This window comes from Palaemon carinicauda, chromosome 24, assembly GCF_036898095.1.
Source record: "Palaemon carinicauda isolate YSFRI2023 chromosome 24, ASM3689809v2, whole genome shotgun sequence".
In the NCBI taxonomy this organism is placed as follows: domain Eukaryota; kingdom Metazoa; phylum Arthropoda; class Malacostraca; order Decapoda; family Palaemonidae; genus Palaemon; species Palaemon carinicauda.
In genome coordinates this window covers 56,185,645-56,208,588 of record NC_090748.1, presented here as the reverse complement: position 1 = coordinate 56,208,588, position 22,944 = coordinate 56,185,645, and positions in this window count along the sequence as shown.

The window sequence follows — 22,944 nt, the reverse complement described above, 5'->3', positions numbered from 1 at the left end:
TCATTGTGCTGCTCATAATTTAAATTTGGTGATTAATGATGCTGTCAAGGATGTGATAGAAATGGCGCAGTTTTATGATATTGTTCAAAGAGTCTATGTGTTTTTTTGATATAGTATCAAGAGATGGAACATATTATCTAGCTTAATTTCTGAATCAGGCACTCACAAAGGGGTAACTATTAAAAAGTTAAGCCGAACTAGATGGGCTGGACGTTATGATGCGGTATTTGCTCACAAAGTTTGATTCTCTGATGTGCAGAAAGCTCTAGAACAAATAATATTATGCAGCTCTAAGGCCGACGAACGCAATGAAGCCACTGCACTAAAGAAATGTCTTGAAAATTTTAATTTTGTATTCGTTTTGACGTTTCAGTCCAAAATCTTACAGTCAATAAATTTAGTATAAAAAATGTTGCAATCAAAAGCAGTTGATCTTGCTAAGGCAGCAGACCTCTTGAAGGTTTGCATGGATGAGATGTGCAGATTAAGAAATCAGTTTGAGGATGTAAAGAAAGAAGCAACAGATATAGCCCCGAAGTGGTCAATCAGACTAGAGTTTGAGAAAAAGAGACTTCGTACCGTGAAAAGACATTTTGGCGAGCTTTGTGAAGACCAAAGATTTGAAGATCCAGAGAGTTTGTGTAGAGTAACTGTTTACTATCGTGCTCTGGACATCATCACAACTCAGTTGAACTTCCGTTTTACTGGCTTGCATGAAGTTGTCTCATCCTTTTCAGTGTTGGAACCAATCTCATTGCAAAATTTATCTGACTCAGAGCTGTACGAAAAAGTATCTAGTTTTGTGAAAACATACCACAACGATGTGTCGGAAACATTCACACAAGAAATTCTCAGCATGAGATCTGCTCTGAAGGGAGAAATAAGCAAAGTTTCTAGTATTAAGGACCTTGCTAATATGTTGATCATAGAAAATCATTCTATTTCAGCCAGTTTCCCTGAGGTTTGCACTGCAATGCTATTGTTTTTAACTGTTCCAGTCACAACTGCAAGTGCAGAGCGTTCATTCTCCAAACTAAAGCGTGTTATAAACTATTTGCGAAGTATATGTGTAATGATTAGAATAGTAATATTACATGTTTAAAACAAATGACGTAATATGTCATGTTGGTTGGAAGAGCTGGCCGTGAGATTTGCTATGGTCAACTCAAATTGTGTACAGGATGTAAGATGCTAAGTTGTCATTCTTTCTTAGTGTCAACACATTAACTCTTCGTGTGAAAGTTTGTGACGTCACCGGATGCAGGTGTCTTCCGATTCCGTCACGTGTCTAAAGTAAACCAAGCATACGATATTTGGGATATCAGTAATTTGTTCAGTTCTTATCTAAACTTCACCAGAATTGGTCATGTGGACCAACACAGCTTCCTCCAGTGATGGAGATGTTTAACTCAGTTGTTTATATACAATAAAACTTAAAAAACCACCAAGATGTGTTCAATAAACCATCTAAATACATCTGAAAACAACTCATACTCAAATGTGTGCTTAAGACAGTAGCACACCAATAAATGGTGGCAGCGGTTAAACTCAAAGACAGTGGTTATACTCTAAGAATTAGAGAAATATCTTCAAGACTTCAAAAATAAATAGCTGTAAAACCAGAGATATATCTTCAAGACTTCAACATAAAAGCTGTAATACCTGATAAAGATCTTCAAGAACTCAGAACTATCTACAAAAATCTACAATTTTGACTGAGTCCAACGAAAATGCTAACACCAACATATGTTAGTATACAAATAGAATCTTCAATCAACATCCTAGGAAACCCAAGGACTGGCATTCAACTATTGCAAAACATATCCAGGAAGACCTACATTCTACAAGAAACTAGAACGAGACATCGCTAACAAAACATCAAGAGAGAGAGAGAGAGAGACGACTCGACTACATATAAAGCTAAGTACAAAGATTTTGTATTCATTTCAGTTTGTGCAGTGAAGTGTAGTTATCACAAGTCGTTAGTCAAATATTACTGGGGTGAGTGAATTCCTAAACTTTGTTATAAGAAACTCCGAATTCTCATTTAGAATTTTTCTTTCTTTGTGCTAATTCCTTTTTCTTTCATAAACTCTTGGGGGGAAATGTATTGGGATTAGTAACATTGTTGGGGGAATTTTATTATACATATGCGTTTACGCAGTGGGCGTTTGTACTCATATAGATATTTTGATAGGATTGAAAGGGGTCAAAGAGATAGAAAAAAAAAGAATACAGCAGTCATGGCTCCTCCTGTCAGCCCTACCCCTGGACCTAGTGGTGTAGGCCAGGCTAATCCTCCTCCAATTGTGACGCTTGTAAATGCCAGGTCAGCAATCCTTCCTTTTCAAGGCCGTGTCAACGGGTTCTTGCCACAAAATGTGGAGTCATGGATTTCATCCGTTGATGCCCATTTAAATGCCAAACAAATCGTAGATCCTTTTGTACAATTACAAGAAGCTAAAAGTTTTATAGATTTTTCTAAGGGGGATGCGAGTGCGTATTTAAGAGGTGTTTCATTTCAGGAAGCAGTTACTTGGGATGATTTCAAAGTTAGGTTACGCGCGATCTATGGGGGTGAAGAAGCTTTGGATGTAGTGTTAACGTTACGAAATACACTTAATCAAGCCACTATGAATCGGCTTAATGTTGTTGAGAGAGCAGCTCTCATAGCTGATAGGCTTAACGAATATCAGGACATTTTAGGTAATTCCACTTGGGTTACTAACGAAATTTTGTTCAGTTCACAACACAGGATCACATTCTTATAGTCAATGTTACGCGCGTAAGACACAACAATATCCTAGAAATACACAGTCAATTCCACAGTCAGTTCCATATGGAAATAAAAAGAAAAATCCTCATTTTAACAATAAGAAGAAACAACAAAATGTCAATGCAGTTCAGAGTCCGAAACAAACAAACACTTCTTCAAATATCGCTGAGCCTAAATACTAACAATTAGTAATTATATTTCAATGCCTGCATATTATATTTAAATTTCTTATGCCTACCAGTTCTACGATATATCAAATCAATCTCTACTCTCCCATAATATATATATATATATATATATATATATATATATATATATATATATATATATATATATATATATATATATATATATTGGAGGCAATGGGGGCCCACTGTAAGAAAATGCCACGGGCCCATTCTCACCTAGTTACCCCCCCCTGTGTGTGTGTGTGTGTGTGTATATATATACTTACGAAGCTGGTCTGACATGAGAGTAGATTATTCTATTCACGTATTTTATTTGTGTGTTTAAGAGATGTACAGCCAGCTTTTAAGATAAGTTCCACTCACGTAGGATTAACTAAATGTATATAAATTACATAAAACTGTCGTCATTCATTTAGTTGGGATTTCATTCAGTTCAGTATATATACATATACGTCATTTTAAAGAATTAATTTCTTATTTCACATAATTTTTAGTTACGAAGTCTTATGTTATCTTGTTAAAAGGGATTACGTCATGTTTCTACATGGTTGGTAGTTACATGAAAGTTCTAGACTAAAAAATATTCCTTTTATTCAATGTTATGAGAGGAGTTGGCTGAATTTAGCCGAGAATGTTTCTTCGTTGGGCGACGAATGAACCCTACTTCAACTGTCAAGTTGGCAACCTGATTTCGTGAGAACATGCCCAGACCATGTGAACATTCATTCATCAAATGAATTGCTGGAATAAACTGAAAGTTTCTGGAATGTATTAGGATGATATATAAGCACTTGTCATTGCATAGGAATGGGAGATCAGCCTGATATTCCACAAGATCTGTGCTTCCGACAGTCCTCTCTCCAGCATCTATCCGGCCACTATGTATTTCCTCACAAACGTGAATAGTGATTTCTCTCCAAATTTATTAATTGTCAAAATTAGATATTTTCATAAATGAATTTCTAGCGAAACAAGTAATTGTATAATTTTTGAAGTGTCATTCTGTCTTAGTCTAAGGTCTAGTTCAGATTTAAATTTCGGGTGATTTATTTTTGGTATTATTTTTTAATTGTTAATTTTGAAGAATATATATATATATTTTTGTAAAGTGTGTATTATTTCGATCACCAATAACCATTTCAGTGCTTTGCTCGTATCCCCGGAATAGTAACCGAAGTAAGAGGTTGATTTAAGAATAGTTCCCATTAAAAGTAAAGTAATTACCCAGTTTGGTTTTGAGTGTAACGTAAAGAGACCTTTAGATATTCATTGTCCATATATATATTTTAGTCTGGGAGTTGTGTATTATTCTTAGAGCTAGGAGGTATTCTCTTGTTTATCAGACTATGTAAATAAAGCAGGTGAGTTTGGAAGCTTAAGAAATTATGTAATTCGCTATTCGTAATATATATATTTTGTTGCCCAGACCTTGGAATCCAGCAAGTCTGTTTTAAATATTGGCGATAACAGGGCTGTGTTTTGATAAAAGGTTTGACCAGTTTAGTGTTGATAGGATTCCATGTATTATTAGGATATATTTTTTTGGAGAGATTTAATTTTTTGTAAAGTACAAGATGGTTCAATTAAATGTACATGAGTTTTTGGAAAACCCAATTGTTCAGGAATTGTCAGAAGCTAATGTAACTAAAGCTCAGTGCCTCCCTATTTTAATGGCCTGTGGTGGCCATGCAACTAGTGTGATGATTAACCCTTTTACCCCCAATGGACGTACTGGTACGTTCCACAAAACTCATCCCTTTACCCCCATGGACGTACCGGTACGTCCTTGTAAAAAACCGCTATTTACATTTTTTCATATTTTTTAAAACTTTATGAGAAACTTCAGGCATTTTCCAAAAGAATGAGACCAACCTGACCTCTCTATGACCATAATTAAGGCTGTTAGAGCAATTTGAAATAAATATATTGCAAAATGTGATTGAAAAAGAAAATGCCTCGGGATTAAAGGTTGGAAAGTTCCAAATAACTTGGGGGTAAAAGGGTTAAAGACCAAAACAAGTGTCTAGCCTTAGAAGCATTGATAAACTCAGGAAGGTTGCCAGAAGAAGATATTGCAGCAGGTAGCGATCTTTTGGAGAAAGGGAAAAGGAATAAAGAGAGAGATAAGAGGCAAGAGAAATTGTAACACATGGAAGGGAATTGGAATCAAGAGAAATTGCAAAACGGGAAGAAAAAGGTTGTCATCACCTCAGACAAGTGTGACCCCTGCTGTTCACCATCCTGCATTTGATGTGGCAAATGGACAGAGGTTAATACTAAAATTTACGGAAGAAGCTCCCGGAGAGTTCTTCGATCATTTCGAAACGGTCGCATCGACGATGAAATGGCCATAAGATAAATTACCTGCATTATTGCAGTGTCCTTATTGAAAAATAACGCAGTGCATATATTGCCTTGTCTCAGGACCAGAAGAAGGAGTATCAAGAAATTAAGAGGAGCGTGCTGCAAGTGTATCAGATGACCCCTGAATATTATAATGAAAGTTTCCAAAGTTTGCGGAAGGACAAAAAAATGACTGTCCTGGATTACGCCTATCAGGTACGACAATGTTTTAAGAGATAGATAGAGGCTGCTGAAGTGAGAGAGATCGCTGATTTAGAAGAACTGATAGTGCTGGAACAATATGTACAAGGAATTCATGAACATATTCCAAAGTACTTGAGAGAGATAGGTGAAAAACTTGATAGAGCCACTTTGCTGAGTGAAGATTATAATACCATCAGTCGTAAATCCTCCTCGGGTATGAAGTTTCAAGCGTTATTTCGACCAAGTGTCAAGTATTCGGCGAACCAGGGAAACCAGTTCAATAACAACTATGGGAAAAAGTTCAATAGTTACAGCCAAAGTACCACTGGTACAATTCCAAGCAGAATGTGCAGAATGTGACAGTACCACAACAACAACCGTTGAATCGTCCTCTTTCAGGTGTTGTAAAAGATGTGCAGATGATTAATATCGTCTGTTATAAGTGTGGCAAAATAAGCCATATCAGTAAGGAATGTTGGTCGAACCAAACGAAGGCAGAGGCCCAAGTGGCTAAGGATTCAACTCCACATAATTCGAAGACAAATAATCAAATGGGAAAGGTTGACGAGGAAAATAAACCAGCTAACATTTACACGAAAAACAGGACAACTCCAAGCAGAGTGGATGCCTTTAAACTGTATATTTATGAAGGTATGTTAGCTGCTTTGGATGGGAGCAAGCAGATCCCAGTCAAGATATAGCCCGACATGGGATGTAATCATAGTGTGGTGACGCGAGGCGTACACCTGATGATGGAACAATCTCTAACAGGAAATTCTGTCATTTTGAAGGGAAGAAACTTAATAAAGCCGCTTCACTGAGTGAAGAATATAATATTATCAGTCGTAAACCCTCCTCAGGTATGAAGTTTCAACCATTCTTTCGACTAAGTGTCAAGTATTTGCTAAACCATGGAAACTAGTTCAGTAATAACTATGGGAACAAGTTCAATAGTTGTAGCAGAAGTACCACTGGTACTATTCCAAAGCAGAATGTGCAGAATGTGACAGTACCACAACAACAATCGTCAAATTGTCCCCCTTCAGGTGTTATGGAAGACGGGCATATGATTAATATTGTCTGCTATAAAGGTGGCAAAAAAGGCCACATCAGTAAGGAATGTTGGTCGAACCAACCAAGGGCCGTAGCCCAAGTGGTTAAGGGTAATTCAACTCCACAGAATACGAAGATGAAGAATCAAACCGGAAAGGTCAACTAGGAAAATAAACCAGCTAACATTTACATGAAGAACAAGACAATCATAAACAGCGTGAATGCCTTTAAACTGTATATTTATGAAGGTATGTTAGCCGCTTTGGATGGGAACGAGCAGATCCCGGTCAAGATATTGCCTGACACAGATATAATCATAGTGTGGTGACGCGAGGCTTACACCCGATGGAGGAACAATCTATAATAGAAGATTCTGTCGTTTTGAAGGGAATAGGAGGTGAGGAAGTTACTCCTATTTTCCGTTTGAAACTGACATGCTAGTTGGTGACAAGCCTTGATTTTGCGGTAAAGGATTCATTGGCTGTCGAAGGAGTAGAAGTCGTCTAGGAAATGAGGTTGGTGGAGTGCTGTTTGTGCCTTGTCCCATTGTAACGGAGAAACCACTGAAGTAAAGTCCTACAACCAAACTTGAGAAGGACTACCCGTATCTGTTTCGTAGTTGTGTGATGATTAGGCGTATGACGAAAAAGGTGGCTGCAGAGGATGACAGAGAAATCGAGGGAACGATGAACTTGGAAGATTTATTTACAAAAGAAGAGGTTTCCCAGGATAGTACGAAAGAGGAGAGCTCCTGAAAGAGCACGAAAGAAGAGGAACGACAGACGAATGAACTGGAAGCAATGGCCTTAAAAGAAATAGAAAACTCAACATTAGAAGTAGGACAAGTGAGTCGCAATAGGCTAATAGGACTGCAACGGAAGGATGTAACGTTAACGGAATTAATGTACCGTGTAGTGGATGAGACGGAGAAGCAGCGGTCTCCTACCTGTTATCACCTCAAGGATGGATTGCTTATGAGGAAGCATAAACCCGCCAATATCCCTGGGAATGCCAAATGGAGCATACATCGTCAGATATTGATTCCCACACCGCTGAAAAGACAGGTGATCGTTCTGCCACATGAGACGGGACACATGAGATTAAGAAAGACGACGGAGAAAATTATGAAAAACTTTTTCCAGCCTGTCATGCATAAGGATGTGAGCCAGTTTTGCCATGCTTGTCATTTTTGGCAGATGGCTGGAAAGCCTAGCAAGTACATCAAGAAGGCTCCCTTACACTGATCGAAGTACGAGGAGAACCCTTCAGCGAGGTAATGATCGACATTGTGGGACCGCTATCGAGAACGAAGAAAGACCACGTGTCCAGGGAAAAGGTACCAGGAAGCCATACCCATCAGGAACATCAGTACACAAGTAATCGCTGAGAAGTTACTAGACTTTTTTATCAAGTTTGGTATTCTGGAAATCGTTCAGAGTGACTGACGAACAAATTTCCTGTCAAAATTGTTTAAGGACATGATGAAACTATTGGATGTGAGACAACAACTATCTACTGCCTATCAACCATAAACCCAAGAGGCATTAGAGAGATTTCATCAAACCGTAAAGAGTATGTTATCAAAGTACTGCAATGAAAAAGGAAAGGAATGGGACATCAGACTACCTTTAATGTTATTTGAGGTACGCAATACTTATTAAGAAAGCATGAGCTGTAGCTCGAGCAAAATGGTGTTTGGACGAAAAGTAAGAGGACCGATTAAAATGTTGGCAAAAAATTGAAAGATCAAGAGGAAACGGATGGAGAATATGTCAAGAATTTGACAAAAAGGATCAGCGAGATAAGAAAGTTTTCCTTCAAAAACCTGAAAACAAGCCAAAGAAAAATGAAGAAAAAGTTTGGTATGAAAAGTAAGAACAGATAGTTTGCGGTAGGACAACAGGTGTTGGTTTACTTACCAATAAGGAGATTCTCTCTAAACAATAAGTTCCAAGGACCATTCTGAATATTGGAGAAGACCAATGACCTAACCTACATTATCAAAACACCAGAAAGAAGGAAAAGAAATTCTTGATCCAAGTCAATGTGTTGGACAGCTTGATTGGGGCTGTCCTATTGCAAGAAGCAAAGAAAGGAATTCTTCATCCCGTCTGTGTATGTCGACGAAGCTGAAGAAGCGTCAACAGGCCTACTCGACAGTTGAAAAGGAACTGCTAGCGCTAATCACAGTGATAAGGAAGTTTGAAGTTCATGTAACAAGATCAAAGAAGAACAATAATCAGAGGTATGGTCACTATGTTTGCAACCATATTGTATTAATGTAAAACATATATCTGGTAAGGAGAACGTGGTTGCAAAATATTTATCTCGGGCTAATCGGAGCATTCAGGCCCGAAATAAATAATCTTTTTGGGGGGAGCTATCTAACTAAGCTGGTCTGACATGTAAGTAGATTATTTTATTCACGTATTTTATTTGTGTATTTAAGAGATGAATAGACAGCTTGTAAAGTGAGTTCCACTCACGTAGGATTAAGTAAATGTATATAAATTACATAAGACTGTCGCCATTCATTTACTTGTATTTTCATTCAGTTCAGTAGGCCCTATATGTAAATTTATGTTATTTTAAAGAATTATTTTCTTATTTCATGTGGTTGTGTTAGGAAGTCTTATGTAAACTTCCTAAAAGGTCTGCTGTATGACTAACACTAGGGATTGCATCATGTTTTCATGGGATTGGTTCTAGGTTAAAAATTATTCCTTTTTTTAATGTTATGAGAGGAGGTGGGCGAATTTAGCCGAAAGCGTTGCCTCATTGGGTGACAAATGGAACCCTACTTCAACTGCCAAGTTGGCAACCTGACATCGTAAGAACACGCCCAGACCATGGACACACACATCAAATGCATTTCTTGAATGAATTGGAAGTTTCTGGAATGTATTAGGATGATATATAAGGGCTTGTCATTGCATAGGAATGGGGGATCAGCCTGATATTCCACAGGATCTGTGCTTCTGACAGTCCTCTCACCAGCATCTATCCAGCCACTACGTATTTTCTCTCAAACGTTAATAGTGACTTCTCTCCAACGTATACCGTGTATAGTGTTGTTCAAACATTAGTGATATTATTGTATGTTTAATTTAAAAATTTTAATGTGAGTACATTTTATATGGTAACTTTTGTGTGACTGGTGCTGTGATATTTTCTTCAAAAGTGAAGTGCATCTATTCCTGCTTAACTGTTCGGTAACGTTGTAGTCCTGAGGACGTAAGAGTATCAGTTACGTATATATAAATGTAAATTTAATTTATTTCCTATGGTGTTAAAGTATCAATTTTTTTATTAATTGTCAAAATTAAATATTTTCATAAATTAATTTCTAGTAAAGCAAGTCATTGTATATTTTTTTAAGTGTCATTCTGTCTTAGTCCAAGGTCTAGTTCATGTTTAAATTTTGAGTGATTTATTTTTGGTATTATTCTTTAATTGTTATGTTCATAGAGCATATATATATATATGTATATATATATATATATATATATATATATATATATATATATATATATATATATGTATATATTTATATATATATATATATATATATATATATATATGTGTGTGTGTGTGTGTGTGTGTGTGTATAGATGAATATATATATATATATATATATATATCTATATATATATATATATATATATATATATATATATAGATATATATATATATATATATATATATATTGAATCTGTAATATCATGTGGAAATTATTAGAGTGTCGTAAGTAAAAAACTCCCTTCGTCAACAGCTACATCAGATTATTTCGACATAAGTCTTGTTCAAGTCACTGATGAAAGAAAAAGTAGTTTCAATCATGGTCCAATGTTGTAATATATCAATAAAAAAAACACCATGCATGAGTTATAATGGCTTAAAGGTTATTCGGAGAGAGAGAGAGAGAGAGAGAGAGAGAGATAGAGATAGAGAGAGAGAGAGAGAGAGAGAGAGAGAGAGAGAGAGAGAGAGAGAGAGAGATAAAGTTTTTAGAACTTAGTATAGGTAATGAAATAGTGTACCAGCCTATAAACTCCATTTTAGGAATTTATGCATATAATTTTTTTTTAGCATTACTATACAATGTTTCCAATATGTCCCTATGTTTGGCAATTAAATAATAAGGGATGGGAGGCGGTGAATTAGACGACTTTTACATCGTAAGAAGATTTATTATTTGAGTTAATTTTTAAGAAACATGAGCAGAATTCTTCCTCAAATGTGAACAAATCGTTTAAGTACATTTTCCACAGATCTCTAAATTTTCTAATTAAGTAACTAAGAAAATATCAGTCTCTCACTGACTTTCAAATTACTGAAACAGTTTATGATAATGGTACTTAACAATTGATCTCTTGTAAATTACAGACACACTCGGGGACAATCGACTTAGAGCAAGTTACTGTTACCCTTCTTCCATCATTAGAATAGCAATCTATCTCAACTGCCAAATCTGACTTATTAACTAAACCTTACAATCTTAATTTCTACCCAAGTCTAGCAAGAGGGAGGTGCACACTTATTACTTGTCGCACGTTATAAGTCTAAGACAAAAGTTACTACTAAGATCGCAGCCTAGTGGAGTGTCGTGTAGTTCGCGCCCAAATCTCCCCAATCTACTTCCAAGAGTGAGTTTTTAAGGCACCGATCTAGGGGTACCAGGTGCTTCCTCCAGGAGATAGGTGGTAGCCTTTTTACTACGTGACATCTGCTATCTAGGTTGTCCCACCTTAAATCGCCCAGTGCTTATACAACCTCCCTCATGCTTTGAGCTGGCAAGTAAAAGAATGACAACAGTTTACATTCAACATACATGGTGCAACTCTTTCTTCCGGCCCGGTGGCTTGCGATAGAATTTAGTTCAAACTAATTTCCACAATACACAAATAATTTAAAATATTTTGTCTTGTGACAAAATTTCCCTCGACCAAGTTCCAGTCCCACCTGCGACTGTGGTAGTTTAAGAAAGAATTACCACATACTCTACGTTAAAAACAAACCCCAATTAACTTTTGTGTGTAAAAAAAAAAAACACTTAACCCACTGGATAATAAGTATAAACAAAACCCAAAATGAGACAACTCTGAGGTGCTTAATCTTTCTCATATATATTTTTATACAATCCTCTAAAAAAAAAAAAAAACTTCACCAATAAATGAATGAAAATGTCATGTTGAAAAAGAAAATAAGATTCAACAGTACTGAATTAAGCAACTTCATACGTGCCATAACAGTAATTATATATACAGGCAAACATGAGTTAATAAGAACTGTAATAAAGAAACATCATCATTAAAACTAGTAATCAATTGAACAGAAATTATGCAAAAGTAAACAATCAACTAAAATTATGGAAAGATAAATCCTCAATCAACACTAAACATGTCTTTTATCAGAACATATATACTTAATATATGAACATGCATACTGTATATACTGCATATCTTATTAAGGCAACAAATCATAGAGGACAGTGGCTGCAAAATATCAATTACAATATATGCAACAGAAAGTAACCTTTATATTTAAAAAATACTTAACTTATCTAAATCCCACAATCCATTCGTGAATGCAGTCATCTTATAAAGATACTGAATGCCCTCATATGACAATTCTACACTCTGGTTCATTCATTGGACTCTCAGTCTGAAAAAGATCAAAGATATGGTACTGGTAAACACATATACATTACGTTTCTAAGCGAAAATGATAATTGCTAGCAAAAAACTCTAAATTACATAAAAGAAACGTTTCACAAAAACAGTTCATAGGATAATCATCAATACATGTGCACAGATCCTCAACATTCACTCTCCATGCATACATGCGTATCCCTTGGGTATATCGTATCCAGATCCACTACCATCATTACTAAAAAGTGATAATAACAGCTATTAAGTATGGCCATAATACGAAAGGAAATCACAATAAAAGGACATCATCATCAAAACATCATCAATCATAATGAAATATCATTTGATATATTCAAACATAATGAAACATCATTCAATATCTTTAAACAGCTGTATCCTAAATCAATGTGCATCTTCATCAGAAAGTTAACCAACTGCATTATACTAATAAAAAGTATCATAATTAAGCAAAGCTCTGTTCCTCCACTTGGAACACTTCTGCAGGGTTCTGCAGGTATCCATGCAAAAACAACTCATTTGGGCGACACCTGTACTCTTTATGAGGTAAGCATGCCTGCCACCCCCCACCCCCCCCCCCCCCCCCCTCCGAATCACTCCCACTGCTGGAGTGTTCCCCAAACCCCCACATCCATTGCACGAACTCAGGTGGCTATCATTTTCAACGCTTGCTTTGAAGGCCACAAAGCATCATCTACCGAGATTGGTTTCGCCAGCACAAAGAATCTGGCCTTCTTTCTCCCCCTCAACCAGGATCAGGTAGGGCATCAAAAAGCGTCAGAACAGAACACAAGTCCAACCAGACGGCGAACAATCAAACTTATCATCAATACCGACAACAGGAATCCCCAGAATACCCTAGTTTTACTATGTACACCCAGCAACAAAACCAGTGTCGCCTGGCCAGACTTGACTTGGAGAGATCATGCCCTTCTTGCCCTGAAAGGTGGTTGACGCTAAACAATCGAGGCATCGTTAGGATGGTTTGAATGTGTGGAGTAGGGAAATTACCGATATCACTCAAAGAAATGCGATGATGAAAGAGATATATATGAAAAGCGAAAGAACTTTTTTATTCTTTTAAGAACTGTAATCTAATATTATTTCGAAAATAATTCTTCAAGAGATTTTATCATAACTTTTTATTTGAATTTCCTTGAAAAAAAAATTTTGGAACTGACTATTCATATTAATATTCATCACACGGAAATATCCTTCGTTTGCATTTTCCTAAGCAGTTGATCTCTCTCTCTCTCTCTCTCTCTCTCTCTCTCTCTCTCTCTCTCTCTCTCTCTCTCCACACACACATACATACACACTGTATGTAATATATGTAGGTGCTAATGATATATCGTTTCAAATAGCACTTATTGGGTCACCAATCATTAGTAAATGGCCTTTGTTCAATATTTCGAATGTAATGAGGTTTAAAGGTTTAGTTGTTTTCACTGTTTCCTTTGATTTCGATCATGAGACACGTAGCTTTTAGCACGGGCTACAGGCTACTTGGCTCCGGCCCTCTTAGAGAATATAGTATTATTTGCTACATCAATTATATTAGTTTAAGGTTGGAGATTTAAAATGCATCATTAGTTAACATAATTCGTATTGTTTCAGAAGTCATTGGTGAAAATGAAATATATGAAATGACATGCAATAAAAGTGTTCATTGGTGCGTTATTATAGTGATGGTGTGGTATATACGATGAAGGGTATAAAAGATTATACTATTAACACATTGTTTACTCAAATTATCTGATTCGGCACCAATAGCCTTAGATGTTAGGATGCCAGAAAACTCCTAATCAATCAATCAATCAAATTCCCTGGTGACGATTGCTCAATGCTCAAAGGTCCAAGTCTAGCATTGACTTTTCGTATTACGAGTTTATTTGTCGTTTCATGACCTGATGTCTAACACCTTATAGGTGTTTCCCCCGAAAGCTCTTCAAGAAATCCATTACTCTCGATATCTGTTCAATCAGTCTTTTGCATATTTACTTCGTTGTTTATAGTTTTGACATAATTGTAAACACTTGGAAAGCAAAATCTATGAAACATTGTCATGTTAGTATTTTGTTTTTCATTTTCTATAAAAACTTCCACCTGAAGGATCTCAACAAAACTGTTAAACCTTTAAACCTCGAACATGTGGGAATGGGGGTAGAAGGATATAAACAGGTGGGGGTTAAAGATGTTGGTGGAGAGGTGGCAATTGGGTGATCTTAAGGGGCCGGCCGGCTAATGCCGTTTTTAATAATGTATGGCTTGACAAGGTTTGCTTATTAACATTTATGAAGTGAAGATGATGATATATATCGTTTTAACATTATTTATATCATCGTTTGAATTCTGAACGATAGTTTTGAGGGAAGGGAGTGGGTCCTGGCTCACGAGGTGATTGATTAATTGATTGATTGATTTAAGGTTGCCTCCACGATCAGAGGGTGAATTTTCCCAATTATTTTTTTCTTTGCTAAAAGTCTTCCTTTTGCCCATCAGAAGGCTGTGATATGTGTAGAATTCATCTCCAGCCTCTATAATGCCCCCCCTTCCCCTGGTCATCAACGCCCCCCTTATGTTAATAGAAAAAATACGAAATATCATTAGTAATTTTCTAATTTTTATAGGTTACCCATTTAAAACTGTTCAAAGTCGTTTTCTCATATCAGTGATATCAAAGAAAATGAGCTCAGGGGAGACTATGATTTTATATCCAATATTTTCGTCATCAGACAAAAATCGTAATTTCTTGTTTTTTCTTTTTCGGGAGAGGGGTGTATTTCTTTGCTTGTCCTGCTCTTACGCCTTAAGTAATATAATATTTAGATGTTTTAGGCCATCAAGTGACATAATACCTAGAAAAACACAGAAGGTTTTTTCCCTAAATCGAAATTTTAATTTTTGGTGAATATTTATTTCTAGGTATCCCTCCATCACCAGCCGGGCTTTCACTAAAGTTAATGCTCGTTTTTTTCTTTCTGTGTGCTTATTTACTGTTCGATTTTGATAAAACTTTGTCTGCTTGTTCCAGGTGGATAAACAAACATAATGACAGAGCGAATTTCAATTCAAGACATTAGTTTCTCACTGGTCACCAAACAACTTTTAAGTCGCTAGCTCCGATTTTCACATTTTTATTCATAAAATCCTTTATTTTCCCTGTAGGATGATAAAACTTACAGAGGATATGCTTTATTATAGTGCTAATAATGCCTGAAAATTTCATTAGCATGTCTTGATTAGTTTATTTTTGGGAAATATGTTTTACGATTGGCACCCCTTGAAAGGGGAGCCTACCCTTATGGTTTTCTGGCATCCTGACATCTAAGGTAATTGACGCCGATATCATTTAGTTTATTATACAAAAAAAAATATATAGAATATTCAATTAAAACCATAAAAGTTGAATGTCATTATAAAAGTTAGATAGTTTTCAGAAGACCTGCTTCTGAAATAAATCTAAAAATACCACTTGCATAGTAGGACACATCATGTCCAAGAATCTTGGCAAGGATGAACCTGCCTACCTCACCTCGAGCCTCAAACAAATATCTATTCCTTAAGTTATTATAATTGGGGCATTCGGTCAACAAATGCCTCACTTTTAGAGGTACTAAAGAGTCTTCACAATACTGTTGGTGTTGGCCCTTCAGCAGAAACTCGTGTCAACCGTGTGTGACCAATACAGAGACAACAAAGAGAAGTCTCCCATTTTCGGGGCATCATGTTTTACCTCCAAGGAGATATGGCATTTGTTACTTCTCTCATTTTATTGTCATCTAGACTATCCCAGTGCTGTTGCCATTTATTACAAAGCAATTTCTTGATGTTAGGTAGGAAATCGTTACACGGAATGGGATATCTTCTTAGCAGCAACTCGGATGCAGCATTCTTTGCCAGTGAATCTGCCTCCTCATTCCTAGACACACCTGCATGTGCTGGAACCCAACAAAATCGAACTGTTATACCTCTCCTTCCAATAATAAAAAGCCATTCTAAAATCTTTCAAACTGGAGGGATGCTAGAATTAAAAACTTCTAAAGCTTGAAGGACACTCCTTGCATCACTAAAAATTGTAAAATTACCCTCCTTCTCCAACGCTATTTTCCCAATAGCGGTTAATAGGCTCACGAGGTGACTTGGCACACAACCAAGAACGATGGGAAATCCAAAAGCCAGTGGTCTTGACAGTCAGGTGTTTTCAGCTATTGTGTAAAATAATTCATTGGCAATAAGGAGTATTTGTAATAGGTAGGTGTTAGTTTCAGTGGTTTTGTTTATCCACATTGTTTGTTTGGAATAATTTTTGTAATATATGACACTGTGCTCTATGGTCCATGTATAATATTTACGCATATTACAATATTCGTAGAGATGGGAGTAGCAAACAAAGACAACTCTGTTGAGAGTAAAACTCAAAGAGGCCGGATCGTTGGTGAGTGGGAGCGTGGTGTTCCGACCTGAGATATTGCTATCAGCATTGGAGTGTCAACTCTCACAGTCCAGAGGTGGATATTAAGATGGCGGTAAGAAGGAACATTGCAAATAGGCGAATGATAAGACGACTTCGAGTAACAACACCACAGCAAGACCAACAAATCCTGGCAGTATCCACAGTTAACCCCATGAAAGCATCTGTAGCTATCACACAAGAACTTCATCTCCTGTGTACTGCACAGGCAACTAGATGTCGACTGAGGGAGCACTCAATCAGCTGTCATGTTATAGCTGTTAAAGAACAGCTTGAGGAATAGCACTGTGACACCAGTCTGAGCTTTGTTCTGCAATATCTACCTGAAGATTTTTAATTTTGGAAAAATTTTATATTTAGCGATGAAACTTATTTCACGTCAGTTAAGGCTAGAGCAAGACATATCTGGCGTAGCATCGGCACAAGATACAATGCAAGCAATATTCAGGAAAGAGCCAGGAGTGACAGGGTTGGGGTAAGTTATTTGGGATGGATGTCGAGTTATGGCCCAGGGGAATTACTAAGAATTAACGTCCCTTTGAACGTCAGGAAATATATATCTATTCTTGGTGATGTGATGCTGCCAACAGTAAGAGCCATGGCAATCCCTGACGGCGAGCCCATCATATTTGTCCAAGACAATAGCCGTATACACACAACCCATATTGGGACCGAGTGGTTCAGGAGGCACCATGAAATTCTGATGATGGACTCGCTAACACTGTTTCCTTTGTTATTTATTTATTATTTTTACATTGAATATGACATGAAATATATCCAATTATATTGTTACATATAATTTTTTTCGTTACATGTAATTTAACATGAAATAAACCAAATTGCTATTCATTCATGATTTTTTTTTACATGCACTATGTCATAAAATGCAACCATTTGAAATGATTGTCATGTTGAAAAAATAATGGTGGTAACTCAACTAAGTTATATAAGCAAATCCTATACCAGATTAGGATATCCTATTGTATCTTCTCAGTCTAGAATAATCACTTATTACCATTGCTAATTTGTAGCCATGATGACTAATAAATACATCAGCTATAAAAATTGGCTTGTAAAATTTATGGGCAACATATACATGTAAAGCCCAGGCTAAAGACGTGGCTTGAGCTGGTTTTAGATATTGATACTAATTGGCCAAAGAATCCATAACCCACAAGTTTTGGGAAATTAGGTGGTCTCTGCCATTTCAAAACCAAACCAATATGCAACAAACGTGTAAGATCAAAATTAGAGACTTATTTCTTCCGGTTATATATAGGTTTCTACTGCAAGATTATAAAATTATCACAGAATTAAAATTTCCCTTGTCAAAATTGTCCAAAGTAACAAAGTTTTGGTAATTAGGGATATCATATTCACTAATCTGAGTGACAATTGTTGGAATTTTACAAACTGAACCAAAAACAACACTTAAAAAGCAATGGGACGGATCCCTAATAGCCACAATTCATGACAATGGTATCAACAAAGTTGTGATTGATCTCACTGATGTTTCTTAATCAAAGGTGCCTGCTCCCCTATGTGGTGTGTGGTCGGTTCCTAACCGTATGAATATGAAATAAAAAAAAAAAAAATAATAATAATTCATTATACACAGGTTTTTTTTTTTTTTTTTTTTCAAAAAAGTAACAGCATTTGTCCTAAAAGATTTTTTCATTTACTACACATCAGATCTACTTTATATCATAGTATTTAAGTGTTTTTTCTCGTGTATTTCAACACTTCAAAGGTGCAACAATTTATGCTGATTTGAAAAGAGAACAGGCATTGAAAAAGGTTAAACTCCACGAAACGCTATGAGAGTTCATGAAATGAAATAAAACATTGGTTCCTAACTGCTGTTACAATTCAAGAAAAGGGAGTATGACGGGGTATTTCCAGTAAAATAAAAAACCCTCCATAATCAAACCACGATTTGATGAAAAAAAAAAAAGAAAAAAAAATGAAAACACGTGACCAGCGACTACGCCTGAAAATCAACCAATATCACACGTGGTTCAAGTTTGCTTGTGTTTTTAGGTGGTCACTGAACATCTTTGGAACATGGGATCTTCACCCTAAAGAATACAAATCCAACACAAGCTTGCAAAGAAGTTAGCAGTTTTGTGTGATTCTTGGGCACTTCCAAATAATGTAAAATATTGGATATATATATATATATATATATATATATATATATATATATATATGTATATATATATATATATATATATATATATATATATATATATATATACATATATATATATATATATATATATATATATATATATATATATATATTTATATATGTGTGTGTGTGTGTGTATATATATATTTAGAGAGAGAGAGAGAGAGAGAGAGAGAGAGAGAGAGAGAGAGAGAGAGAGAGTTACAAGAATTTTAGATGTATAAGCATCCAAAATGCATTCGAAATGGTTGTATTGTATATGAGTTTTACATGTAAAACTCATATACTATACAACCATTTCGAAATTCTTTCCCAAACATCCGATTGCCTTCCGCTCCTTCTCTTGGAATCTCTTTACATCAAGAAACTGTCTCCTTCCTTAAGTAACCAAACCACCTCCACACCATTACATATTGCCTAACTGCCATTAACTTCCATTCCTTGTTGATCTATTTTGTTTTGTTCATAGTTAAAGCCTTTTCTTTAAGAATTTTCTCAAATATTATTATAGTTTTCAGCCACATCTCTTGACAGTAAGTTCAACCATTCATTTATATTATGTATATTTTTGTTTTTTGACATTCCATTTTGATCACAAGTGTTTTTATTATAATAATTGTAAAAGACCTCAGTTAGCCACATGTTTTTATATACCGTCTAGATTTCTGTATTTTTATTCTTTTAACCGTTTTTTAATATTTTGTTTTTTGATACCAAAGCAATTTTAATCAAAAAATGTATCATTAATTTCTAATGTAAATAAAATTTCGTGTTTTATGTAGCCCTGATGATGGGAATGGATTCCCGAAACGTTGGTGTAGAATAAATATGTAAGATGATCCGAAGTCTTCTTGCTGTCCTCTTCATCCTTATATATATATATATATATATATATATATATATATATATATATATATATATATATATATATATATATATATATATATATATTGTTACGGGCCACTGGTTCGAGTCCGGCCTTGCTTAAGGGACTCAAGGACCATAAAAGAAAAAATGACAATAGGAAAGGTCGCCAGTCAGCAATAATACAAGGAATACTGACAAATATATGTAATTACAATAAAATTCAAATAAAACTAATGAAAGAAAGGGGAGCACAACAGATAATTGTATTTTAATTCAAGCCACGAGGAGCATCGAATGGAGTTTGGTGGACCGTGGATGAAACTCCAGCACAGCAATCACGTTCCCTGGAAAGGGAAATAAATTGAATTATTAACAGCACACTTACTTCTACCGGCTGGGAACACGATGAAGTTGTGTGGTTGAAACCTTTAAGCAAATTAAATGAAAATGCAAAGCTTAGGGATTTAAACGTTACACATGGGAATCAGCACTGTCACAGGGTGAATTAATTAAGACTAGGACTAAACGGCACACATGGTCTGGGTATAGGGGATAGGATACAAGGTTCAGTGGGTAGGATTTCTTTAAAGGATAAGGTAAAATGGTATGTGATAAGGAAGGGATGGGAGGTTGGGTAAGGATATTGAGAATCTCAAAATCAGACACTTTACCTTAGTAAAAAGGACTCTGGTTCCTTCCCTTGTGGAGGATGTGTAAACAGAGGTCCTGCCTCCCTGATGTCTTGAGGGCGAAGAGGGATGATCCTTCTCTCATGGAGGCTTGTTGGCGAGGAAAGATCCTCAGTTTTACCTGGGTAGATTCAACCCCACTTGGCCCCCAATTTGGGATGGTAGGGGGGAATTGGCCTGACCGCTGTCCTATTGGTCAGGCTTGGTCACGTGCTCCTACATCCTTCACATCTCGCCTCCCTCCTTCTCCTGGGACCTCGATGTTGTCACGTGACTCGTAAAAGGTGGTTGAAAATGAGATCTCCAGGGGAGTAGACTGGTATAGGATGGTTGGAGGAGGGGTGAGACTCTGGGTAGGGTCCCAAAACTCGTGGCATGCCGACCAAGTCCTTACTGGTGGGGTCTTTGTTTGGTAGAAGGGGCGCAATGACCCCCATTACTAACAATATATATATATGTATATATATATATATATATATATATATATATATATATATATATATATATATATATATATATATATATATATATATATATATATTTCATTCATCATCTCATTTCTTTGAGTGATATCGGTAATTTCCCTCCTCTTCACATTCGAACCATTCTAACGACTTCTCGGTTGTTTAACTTCGGTCACCTTTCAGGGCAAGAGGGGCATCATCTCTCCAAGTCAGATCTTTGTTGATGGGTGTACCTGTTAACCTTCAACAAGGGACATCAAAAACTCTAAGGGCAGAAAGTCTCTCTCTCTCTCTCTCTCTCTCTCTCTCTCTCTCTCTCTCTCTCTCTCTCTCTCTCTCTCTCTCTCCTTTCAAGAAGGAAGTTATGGTGAGATCATCATCTGGGCTATGTTTTCAAACTCTCCAGATGCCTAATCATTCGAATTCCAAACTGGACAAACTGCGGCACACCGTTTGTGTTGGCGGCTGCAAACACGCTTTCTGGCACAAGTTTCATAATAGAGATATGCACTTCACACACATAGTCTTTTGCAATACTCTGATACTCTTATTTTGTGTTGTCGTATATCTTTCGCTCGTACTCAAACTAGGCTCAACTCAAATTCTGGCAAATAAACAACGATCATTCTAGGACATTTATTCAATACCAAGTTGCCCTACATTACGCAGACAAGGGCTCTTGCGTTAGCAACCCCATCAGAAAGAACTAATTTGAAACCGAAACATCCTAATGCAATTAAGGATAAAGAAAATGATTCCGATCAGATCTATTTTAAAACTCAAACAATAAAAAATACGACAAAGTGGAAAATGTGAATTTACGTTAAAGCTGAACAGCATACAATTTCTCCAAAGTCAAACTGTATTCAGAACATAACACATTCTTCATAACCTGCCAAAATGGTTCAACAAGTAAACTCTCTTTAAGCGATTTCCAAAAGAAAACTTTTACTTCCTTAAGGTATTTAGGGGACAAACTATTCTAGCGGTTTTACGCATAACGGCTGAAATAACGAATAACTAAAACGAATACATACTTCAATTTGCATGGCTAACTAAAGAAACATTCACCATGAGCTTAACTCCCCTAAAATAGGTGGCATCAATTGGTTCTGTAAACCAATCAAGATGGCATATCATAACTGAAACTCTAATTGTTGGCTAAAAAATTCTTTTTGACCTAATTTTCCACAGAATCTTCTCACAAAATTCTGACATTGTCAGTCATAAAGAAGCTATATCCGTTTTTTCTTTAAAGTCTGCGAACATATTGACGCCGCTCTTAAGCGTGGGCACTTTTCCTCTCTCTCTTAACTCCTCATACGTCTACACACCCGATCGTATGTTAACACTTCTTCACACACATGGCTTACATGGGCCAAATCAACCGACTCTCATTTGCCTCAATCGTCAACATGTTTCGCAAAGGATAGCATTTCCCATGCTCATTGCAAAACAACACTCGGAATCTACCTTTTTTTTCACACTGCAACTGATATTTTCACAATTTTCATACATATCTCGTAATTTTCTAACACTACTTATCTAGTACAGAATTTATAACTAAAAACATCAGAGAAAGAAACAGCTTAAGAACCATAGCATGCACACAAGAAAATGAAAATGAAGAATCAAACTGAGAACCAAACCGAGAGCTCCAAACATTAATATTACGTCTTAAATTATACATAAAATAGGGTATTATGGTATAAACGAACTATGAAAACAGAAAACAATATGTCATACAAAGTCCGCTTTGCTTTCAGACAAGTTACTGAAACTTACATAAGTCTGAAGGGCAATTAACTATTCTCTTAATACTGTCATCAAACGGGCATAAAGTCCCAAAATACTCGACTTTCTCTCAGTGATTCACCAAATCACCTAATTACAAACAGAATCGCCTTTCTTATTATAATTAGTCACAAGAATATGCTTTTTTCTAACACAACCTGACACAAAACGTCTGTTACTTTTTTCTTATCAGACATTAATTAACTAATGAGGGACAATAGCATAGCTACTT